General features: G+C 38.3%; 1 protein-coding gene across 2 annotated transcripts in view; it reads left to right on the top strand.

Annotated features, from left to right (window-relative positions):
* Positions 1 to 1,261: 1,261 nt before the first annotated feature.
* The window catches only part of LOC101896361 (dopamine receptor 1), a 301,976-nt gene continuing 291,774 nt past the window's right edge, over positions 1,262 to 11,463 (top strand). For both annotated transcript variants that reach the window (XM_059121808.1, XM_059121803.1), the window contains exon 1: positions 1,262 to 1,371. The gene's annotated coding sequence lies outside the window, so the exon portion shown is untranslated. The remainder of the gene's footprint in view (positions 1,372 to 11,463) is intronic.

The raw sequence follows: 11,463 nt of genomic DNA, 5'->3' as shown, positions 1-11,463 counted from the left end.
CCAAAGAACTATCCCAAAAACGCCGTTCTCAGCAGTTGGACATGGCTCGGTCCACATTACAACGGATTATTCGCATTGATTTGCATTTGTTCCCGTACAAAATTCAATTGACGCAAAGAATGTTGCCTGCGGACAAGCCTCGTCTATTGGAATGGGCCCAAGGAGTCATCGAAATGGCCGAAGATGACGAGCAATTTTGGAACAAAATTATCATGTCCGATGAAGCCCATTTCACATTGAATGGGACCGTAAATAAGCAAAATTGCCGTTTTTAGGCCACTCAAAATCCTCAAGAAATTCAAGAAGTGCCTCTTCATGACGAAAAAGTCACAGTTTGGTGCGGTGTTAGTGCAAAAACGTTCATTGGGCCGTTTTTTCTTCCAAAATGAAAATGGCCATGCTGTTACCATCAATCAGGAGCGTTATCGCGACATGATGACCAATTTTGTGATGCCAATAATTCGTCGAATGTGTATGAGGCAGTTCTGGTTTCAACAAGACGGCGCTCCACCGCACACAAGTCGCATAACAATCGATTTTCTGAAGAATTTGTTTCCGGGCCGTTTGATGTCGAAAAGTGGTGATTTAGATTGGCCACCGCGTTCGCCCGATTTGACGCCGCCTGACTTCTTCTTGTGGGGATATTTGAAGTCAAAGGTTTATGTTAATAAGCCAAGGACCGTAGAAGAGCTCAAGGAAGACATTCGTAAAGAAATAGCCGCTATTCCGGCCGAAATGTTGGCAAAAACGATGGAAAATATAGCAAAAAGGGCACAATACGTCATCAACGCCAGAGGCAGCCATTTGAGAGATATCATATTCAAAAATTGATGTAAACAAATCTACTTGGAACAAATTAAATGATTAACATTGCCAACCGCCAAATTTTTATTTTTTCTTTGATTTAAAAAAAAAAAAAAAAAAAAAAACATGGGTCCGTCGAATATGGGCAACCCTGTAAGCTAATAACTCACTCTCATAATATAATTTTACATATATAAATGAATAAAAGTAATTGTATTCGTATTGGAGCCAATTCTGATTCCTTATGTGTAACTAAAGGCTTTAAATAAGCTTACTCCGAAATGCTGACATTTAAATGCTCTGCTTATCATTTAAAACCTAAATCGTTGCCACTTGACATTTTCCATACGTTTCCCACTTGTTTTCTTCAATTGTGACAATTTCTAACCTCGTTAATATGATTACATCTAGATCTGTTGTTGTTGTTATTTTTCTTTTTATTTTCTTTCGTTACAGCTCTACATCCACATTCTTGCAAACTAAAGCGATTTCCTGTGCCACGCTGCTCCAAGAGTAAACAATGTTGTGTGGGTTTTTTTGCGCTCGGAAGGACATCGAAATAAAAAGGTAAGAAAACATGATTTTTTGCAGCTTATTGCCATGTTTCTTTTCTTTTCTCTTCGTTTTTGTTTTCTTCGCACACACACACACACACACACTTCGATACACCTCTTATTTCCAATTGAATATCTGTTGATTTAAAACGTTATGCCATTGGCAAATTTTGTTGAATTTTGCAAGTGTCTGTTTGGCTGTTACTCTGCTCTGTTCTGTTCGTTCGTTCTTCGCTTTTAATTTGCTTCATTCGTATGAATTTCCAATTGAAATTGAAGGTATCGATGTGTCCTTGGAAATTGCCCTAGGATGTGAGGGTGTGAGAGGGGATGATATATGAGTATTGTTGCAAATGTTTAGCTAATTGGCACACTCATATTCTCTTCGAAGAAAAAAAAAATTAACTCAATCATAACAATAAGGATTTGACATGGCGACCATAATCCGGTTACCATAGGAAGAACTCACCGAATGTAGGGACTTTTCGTCGTGACTGCAGTTATTCCTACCTTAATAATAATTTCCTTATTCGTTTATAAATATTCCCGTCTATAGAGAATCAATTTTGATATTTACATTCCATTACACTCCCTGACTCATCGGACATCCTGGGCCTTCAGATTTACAGCCCCTCCGAGTTCGCGGTCATTCAGACTTCCTGGACCTTCAAACTTCCAGGCACTAGAGGCTTCCTGCTCTTCAGACATACTGGCCCCTCAGACTTTTTAGCCTTCCAATCTTCTTAGCCTTCCAATCTTCTTAAACTTTTAAACTTCCTGGCCCTTCAGATTTCTCGCCCCTACGAATTGGCCCCAAATTCAGACTTCCAGGACCTTCAAACTTACAAACCTTTGAGACTTCCTTGTAATTTTGACTTCTGAGCTCTTTAGACATAGTGACCACTCAGACTTCTTAACCTTTCTGTGTTCTGAAAGTTCCTGGTCCTTTAGGCTTTCTTCTAACTAAGACTTCATAGTCCTTCAGAACTCCTATTTCTACATTTGAAATTTATTTGCTTTTCTTATTTCTAGTCCTTCAGATCTCTTGCTTTTCATACTTTTTGGACCTTTAGACTTCCTCGTCTTTCAAACTTTTTTCCATTCAGACCTCCTGATTCTTCGGAACCCCTACCTTGCCTTTCAGACTTTTTGGCCTCGAGGACTCCTTGCCCCTGCCTCTTCAGACTTTCTGGCACAGAAGTTTGATCTTCTAAGAAGGTCGCTGGATATTCATCTCGCCTATAGAGACTAAGCATACATTTTATTCGTCTGTAAGCACTCAATGGTCCTTTAACTCTGTAGGGACTAAGTGGATCTTCAAAAGAGGCTCTGGATAGCGAAAAACCCATGGAGACTACAGAGACCCGCAGCTCGTCTGGGAAGATTCCAGGTTATTCAGTTCACCTATATAAACTTCCGGGACCTTCAGCTCGACTATGAAGACTCCCTGGTCCTTCAAACTCCATGGCTCTTCAGCCCATCTATGGAGTTTCCAAAGTCTCACATCTCTTCTATGGGGACTCCTGATACTTCTATAAAGGCTGTGTAGATAATTTATGGGGATGCCTGATTCTTCAGCTCAAGTCTGGGGCTTCAATCCGCCTATGGAGTCTCGAGTCTGGTCCTTCAGTTCACTGGTAGTGGCCCATCTCGTCTTCCGGGGGATTCGAGTCTGCCTCTACAGGTCGCCTACGGAGACTCGAGTCTGAAAAGACTCCTGGTCCTTCTATGAAGACTCTAAACCGTTTATTGAAATCCCTGACCCTTCAGCTCGAGTCTGAACTTTCAATCCGCCTATGCAGACTCGAGTCTGGCCCTTCAGTTCACCGACAGTCATCCATCTCGTTCAAGGGGACTCGAGTCTGTCTCTCCAGGTCTCCTATGGAGACTCGAGTCTGATCCATTAGCTCGACTATGGAGACTCAAGTCTGAAACTTTATATCGCCAATGAAGACTCGAGCCTTCCTCTTCACATTGCTTATGGAGACTCGAGTTTGTCCCTTCAGCTCGCCTATGGAGACATGAATCTGTCTCCTCTATGGAAACTCTAGTCGGTTTCTTAAGCTCGTCTATGGAGACCATAGTCTGGCTCTTCAGTTTGTCGGTAGTGACCCAGATCGTCAATTGAGACTAGAGTCAGGTCCTTAAGCTCGTTTATGGAGACTTGAGTTTGTTTCTTCATCTCGTCTATGGAGACTCTAGTCTGTCTCTTCAGCTCGCCTATAGAGACTCATGGAGACAAAAGTCTGGCTGCAGCTCGCTTATTGAGACTTGAGTGATTGATCCTTCAGCTCGCTTATATAGACTCGAGTCTGGCTCTTGATTTCGCTAATGGAGACTTAAGTATAACCTTTCACATCGCCTGTGGAGACTTGATGGTTGACCTAGAGCTCACCTCTGGAGACTTGAGTATGGGCCTTGAGCTCCGCTATTGAGACTATAGTGTTTGGTTCTGCAGTTCGCTTATATAGACTCGACTCTGGACCTACAGCTCACCTCTGGAGACTCGAGTATGGTCCTTCAATTCTCTTATTTAGACTCAAATATGGCCCTTCAGATTGCCTATAGAGGCTTGAGTCTAGACCTTTAGGACCTGTAGTAACCCAGCTCGTCTATATAGATCCGACTCTGGACCTTCAATTCTTCTGTGGAAATTCGAAACTCTGGCCCTTGAGCTGGCCTATGGGCAATCGAGTCTTGCCATAGACCATCAACTATTCTATAGAGACTTTATTGACCCTTAAGCTGACATATGAAGACTTAACCCTAGCCGGTTCAGCTCGTTTATGAAGATTCGAGTCTGGCCCTTCAGTACGGCTATGGAGACTCATGTCTGGTCTTTTAGCTCACTAATGGAAACTTGAGCCTGGCCCTTGAGCTCACCTATAGAGACTCGGATCTTGTTATAGTCAATCATCCGTTCCACAGAGACACCGTAGCCCTTATGGATTCTCGCTGTCCTTTTAGCTCGCCTACAGAGACTCAAGTTTGGTTCTTCGGCCTGTTCATGGAGGCTCTATAATCCTTTAATCCGGTGCGGAGACTCCTTTGCTCTTTAGTTTATCTGTGTGGAATATTTGGTCCCTTTGGTTAATCTATGGAAGCTATCCTGAGACCTGATTCCCATTCAGCCTGTCTAAAAAGAGTCAGTAGTCATTCACCTCATCTGCTTTTAGTAATTTCTGCTTAAAAATAATCCCCATTTTTTCTGTCTCCTCTACAATTCCCATCTCCTTTCTACAATTCCCATCTCCTCTCTACAATTCCCATCCCCCCTCCTTTCAAAATCTATGCAAATCAGTGACTTAATATACTTTTCAAAAAAAAAAAAAAAAAAAAAATGTAATCCTTAATATTATTTTACCACAAAAATTGTTTTGCCATAAAATATTCAGTGTCTTTGTATTTTAAAATTTATAGCGTCTGTTAAACGGGTGCGGGCGGCAACAGTTGTGTTCTGGTATTGCTGACATCGATGAATGCCATTTAAACCCCTTAAGCCTTTGAAATTTTCATATTTTCACCATTTCAATATGTTGCACACGCACACGTAGACACGCACACACACACACGCACTCGCACACACGGACGGTGAAGCATATTGGCATTGTCTCAAAGAGGCAGTTAAATCCATTTGCGTTGATAATTTTATGAAAAGTGGCGACGGATAGAATGGAATGGCAAAATGTCCTTAGGCCAAACTGGATGTATGCGTATTCTTAAAGAGGAAACATCATCACATCCGCCTCATGCCAGTCGCACATACTCATACACACATCCATATCTACACTCAAATGGATACACTTGTTGCTGCAATGCTTTCCATTGTCGTTTAATATGATTTATGTTTATATTGCCTATAACTATATTCATCGTCATCATCAGCTGGAGCGGCAGTAGCATCAGCGTCGCCATCGTCAATGATACGTTTTGTATTAATATAACCACATTCAACTACCCATGAGAAATGCTACGTGTGTCTGTGTGTGAATGAGATTTTTCACAGTCTGTGTGTGTGTGTATTTGTTTGAATGTATCACGGCCATAATTCAATTTATTATTGAGCCTTTTTGCAAAAATTCACTTTGAACATGTAGCAGTTAACAACAATACGAATGCGTCAAGGATAATGGATATGAAGCTCCTGAAGCTCTGACGACGAGAATACTTTCGATTGCTAATGGCAAAATTAAAGCTTTAACGTTTTTCTTTTCTTCATTTAAAATAGAATATTTTCAATGTCAGGAGGAGGAAGGTAGAAGAGTATCGGGGCCCATACAGAACAATGCTAAACTTCTATAAAACGGCTTAAGCTAGAACCTTGAATTTATGTACTGGGGTCAGTCTTGGTGCGTTTTCGTGTGATTAAGCTGGGTTTTTTTAAAATCCGTTCTAAAGGGAGTCCGAATGCATTTGTTTGTAACAGGCAAAAGGAAACGAGATAGACCCATAGTTCCTTTTGATGATCTGCATAGAATCACATTCTGAGTCGATTTATGCATGTCCGTCCGTCCGTCTGTCCATGTATTTTTTGGAAACAAAGTACATATCGCATTTATTGCCCTATCCAGATGAAATTTTGCACAAATCATTTGTTTGGCCCAAGGACGAACCCTATTGAAAGTGGAGATAATCGGTCAAAATTTGGATATAGCTCCCATATATATCTTCGTCCGATTTGCCTTTTATTGTGCACCAAACGTGTAATATCAGTTCGAATAGTATGGAATTTTTTCACGTACGATCAGATTGGACCTGAAAATAAGTATGCCAAATTTGATCGAAATCGGTTCAGATATAGCTATAGCTCCCATATATATTGTTCATCCGATTTGTTATTTTTGTCCTCCACAGCCGTAATATGCACTCTGTAACAACAATATTTAGAGAAATATATCAAATACAGCTCAGAAATACATTTGCTAAATTTTATCGAGATCGGTTCAGATTTGGATATAGCTCTCATATATAACTTCGTCCGATTTACTTTTGATTGTGCATCAAACGTCTAATATTTGCCCAAATGGCATGAAATTTGGCACTTACGACCAAATTAAGTCTAGAAACTAGTATGTCAAATCTGGTGAAGATCGGTTCAGATATAGCTACAGCTTCCATATATATTATTCATCCGATTTGTTATATTTGTTACCCACAACCGTAATATGCACTCCGTAACAACGATATTTAAGGAAATATATCAAATACAGCTCAGAAATATCTTTGCCAAATTTTATCGAGATCGGTGCCGATTTGGATATAGCTCCCATATATATTTTTATCCGAATTCGAATTAATTGTGCACCAAATGGGCAATACAAGTCCGAATTTAAAAGATAAAAATGCTTCGGCATATTTAGTCCTTTGAACTTTAAATTATAATTATAATCATAGCGTGTATGATTGAATTCTCCCATAAAAACTTTTAATTGTTATGTGGAGCTCAACTAAATTAGCAAAGTGGTGTACGGTATCATAAAGTCGGCCCCGCCCGACTTTAAGTCTTTCTTTACCGGTTAAATTTGGCGCCATTCGAATTGTCATTGTTTGACATTTGAACAATTGTTACAATTTATGCTTGAAGAAGATACGAGGTTAGTGAAAATGGAGTTCGATTATTGGATATTGCAGACGTTACATGAAATCAATGGGCAGAATTTCGCATTTGGGGTGAGGAAAATCCTCGAATGAATCATGAGAAGCAAGTACAGGGTGAGATGAAAAAAACTACAACAAACTTCAGACTGCTGTCATTTCTAAGCCACTCGTCTGACAGCTGTTAAAATTATTCCAGTGACAGCTCATTATATTGTTTACAAGCGTACAAAAGCATTTTAGTGAGAATTTTCCAGAAAAAATGTTATTCCTGATAGAATTTAAGCGTGATAGTATATTTTCTTTATATTTGACTGGAAAACCACATGTGGTCTCGTACCATCGGTTGTTACCGTGATATTGGTAGCATAACCCGACGTCAAGGAAGTGGACGGAAGAAAACAGCAACATCAGCTGACGAAGTCAGTTTCAATATATTGGGCTGTTTATATATTAAAATTGACATTGTTCTTCATAGGGCATAATAGTCTTCATATTATAAATCGTATTCTGGCGTTATTGGAATTGTCGAATCTCGACTTCTCTTGTTGAGGAAAACATGTAGATATCGTAGTTTGAAAAAATAGCTGACTTGTTCCGCAAGTTATAAGAGAAATAGGTATTCAAAATTTTGACCCTATGTGATAGAGGTACCAATGGGCAATATATATAATCTTTACACCATATCTTGTGTTAATAGAAATGTTAGATGTGTGAAATATTAAGACATTTTTATACCCTCCACCATGTACCCATCGAGGGTATATTAAGTTTGTCATACCGTTTGTAACACCTCGAAATATACATTTTAGAACTCACAAAGTAAATATATTCTTGATCAGCATAAAACTCAAATGTGCATTATGTCTGCAGGAATTTTGGTATTAAAAATGGGTCATGTAGGTCCACGTTTTGATATACCCCCATATAATGGTACCTTCCTTTTTTCGGTATTTTTGGTAATTTAAGCGACATTATTCACCAGAAATGTTTCAAATTTGGTATTTGAAGTTCGAAATGAATAGTACAGCCTAAGACAGAAAATTGTCTGTGCCGACCTACGTCTTCGTATAGCCCCCATATAATGGGTCCTCCCGATATTCGGTACTTTGATGATTTTAGCGACATTATTCACCGGAACTGTTTCAAATTCGGTATTTGAAGTTCGTAATGGATACTACATCCTATGACAGAAAATTGTTTGTGCAGGTCCGCGTCTTCCTATAGCCACCATAGAACGGTACCTCCCGATATTCGGTATTTTGATGATTTTAGCGACTTTATTCACCGGAATTGTTTCAAATTCGGTATTTGAAGTTCGTAATGGATACTACAGCCCATGATAGAAAATTGTTTGTGCAGGTTCACTTCTTCGTAGGGCCTAATAAAACGGTACCTCCCGATATTCGGTATTTTGATGATTTTAGCGACTTTATTCACCGGAATTGTCTCAAATTTGGGATTTGTAAGTTCGTAATAGATACTACAGCCTATGACAGAAAATTGTTTGTGCAGGTCCACGTTTTTGGTATAGCACCCATATTCGGTATTTTGCTGAGTTTAGCTACATTATTCAGCGATTTTTTTCATGTTTTGCATTTGTATATTGTAATGGCTTATGACAAAAGTTGCCTATACAGGTCCACGTCGTCGTATAGACCCTAATATAACGGCTACATTCGGTATTTTTAAGATTTTAAAAGAATTTTTAACGATTTTGTTTTGAAGAGCGGCCCGGCCATACTTACAGCTTTTTTACTTATTATTTTTAATTTTTTTTGAGAGATATAGTAATTCAAAATGTTGACCCGCTGTGGCGGAGATATCAGAAGGACTTGTCCAATTTATTCCATCTTTACATTTGATATTGCGACGATAGAAATATTGGAATGTACCGGCTTTTAAAGTAATAAGATACTCATGACATGATCCGCTGTAGTCATCTGGCTGCGGGTATAATGATTTTTTCAAGGATTTACAAACAGATTGACAAAAGTTAATACTCGTATGCCCCCCATTTTATGATGCGAATATGGCACAGAGTTTTATTTGCACAATCACAGGTTTTAGACTTCTTTTTCATATATGGTTCAAATTTGCATATTGTGAATTTTAGTACCCATTTCCAACTAAAATGTACGATTTATAACATTGAATTTACATACCAAACTCAAGAATTCTAAATCTTGCAGTGAAAATGCCAAACTTTTATCAGGAGATACCAGACACAATGAATCGACATATTGCATTTTAACATCAAAATATTAATATTTTTTTGAGCTGAAAAAAATTGAGATACACGATGTATGAAAACGATTCCCGGTTTTTTTTCGCGTATATAAAGGTTATAATTATTCAAAATCTCTGGTTGGTGAAAATATTGCGATTTACAAAGTTCCAAGAAAATCGTTGACATATTTTTATGTTATGAGAGTTAAAATTATCAACACTTTTGACCCCTAAGGGGGGGAAGCACTAGAAGAAGTTGACCGATCTTTTTCATCTCCACACTAGATCCTGTCTTGGTAGATATATTAGGATGTGATTCGAAAAGAATCTGGTTGAGATGTGCGAAATATGAAAACAATTGGACTCATATTTCACATTTTATAACAGTTATCATTATTCAAGGTTTTGACCCTTTGAGGGGGAGGTACCAGATGAAGTGGACCGATTTATCCCATTTCCATACTTTGAAAAGAAACGGATGCATACTACGTATTACTAGGAGGTAAATTGTTTTCTATGAAAAATGTTGCCGTTTTGTAAAGGAGGTGCCGGAAGAAGTGGACCAATATTACCCGTCTTCGAACTCAATTTAAGTTTGATAATAATACTACGATATACCAGGTTTCGACCGAATCCTTTCATGACTTAATTTAATTTGACTTAATATTCGGTTTGCTTTAACATTCTCAACTACATTTAGGTGAAATAACTAAAATTTAGCAATGCGTTATTGGTTTCAATATCTTTAACTTTGACAAATTCATTTAGTTAGTAAGATTTATTTGCTCTACCAGTACCCAGTAAATATCCTTAGTCAGCGAATTGTTGTCAAAGCCTTCAGTTTCAGACACGCACACACACACACACCCTCTCTTCAACGAAAAGCCAAACTCACTTATTTCTGTTCAACAAATCCCAAACGAACTAATTCAAGCATCCATGAAAATCTTTTAATTGTCGTTTTGTCGCAACGCAGTTATCCCACAGCCCTCACAGCCATCAAGAAACACAGACGACGACGACCAAATGTCCAACCGACCGACACTAGAGTCAGCAGCCAAACCCTAGTTGTTGTGTTAACCACAGAAAAGGGATAAAATGATTTATACTTTCACCTCACTCCGCTGCTCCTGGTGTTGCTGTTCAGTTTATAACTGTTACATCTAGAACGGCGTGACCGAATGTCGTGATGATAGTTATGGTTTGGTGGTTACAAATACTACTTCGCCCTCAATGTTGGCGATTTTGAAACATCAGGCCGAAACAAATGGCAACTTCTAAGATCAGCCAGATGTCAAATGCATGAATTTGTTGGCGAGGCGTGAAGAAAAGCATCTTTCGAAATGACTGACGATTGCAGAAATGTTGCCAAAAAGGGCATATTGTGCCAGTGTTAAGAACAATTAATTGTTAACTAAAATACAATGTAGTGTAGCACTTTTGGTCTAATTTTTTGCCATTTTAATTTATATAACTATCCAGATGTTTTTAAAATATTTTTTTTAGGGGTCAATTGACAATATTTATGCAGCTCAAATATAATTACAGGGAAAACCAACTTATTTAAAAAGGTGCATTATTGTGCCAATGATATGTTTTTGAAGCAAAAAATCACTTGGACAAAGAAGACTTCCCAAAGTTCGGATTTAGGTGCTGGATATGATGAGAACAACATCTACCAAATATAGCACCCACACATAATTTTCTTCCGATTTGAGATTTAAGCCCCTCAAAGTCGTAATATGTACTCCATAACAATGATATTCTGTACAAGGTATCAGATACAGTTTAAAAATAATTTTTACAAATTGGGTCGAAATCGGTTCAGATTTAATTATAACTCCCATATATATTGCCCTCAATGGTTTTTATGATACATTAACCTTGCTTTTTTTTTTCTGATTAGGCTGGGTCGTGATAAAATCCCGTCAAGATTAATGTCTGCCATATTTGGATTAAATCGATTCCGATACAAATATATCTCTTATACAAGGTGGCGCAAAAGTAAACATCCTATGTTTTTTGGCCGTAATTTAAAAAAAGATGAAATACTTGATCCTTCTTGTGGATTATTTTTATTTGGTATTTTAGTTTCTTTTTTACATAAAGTCGAGAATATGATGTCATGTAAATGGGCACCGCCACATTTTATTGTCATTTGAGTCCTTTTTCCTAGCGATATGTCCTCACATTCTTGACGGATATTGTCTTTAAGACCTGAACGAGTCTGAGGCTTTTTGATATAAACCCGCGTTGCACCGTCCTGTTGGAACAGCTTGTA

The sequence above is a fragment of the Musca domestica genome, unplaced genomic scaffold (genome assembly GCF_030504385.1).
Source record: "Musca domestica strain aabys unplaced genomic scaffold, Musca_domestica.polishedcontigs.V.1.1 1, whole genome shotgun sequence".
NCBI classification, from domain to species: domain Eukaryota; kingdom Metazoa; phylum Arthropoda; class Insecta; order Diptera; family Muscidae; genus Musca; species Musca domestica.
Note: the sequence above shows the minus strand (reverse complement) of the source record. Positions and strands in the feature narration are given on the sequence as shown.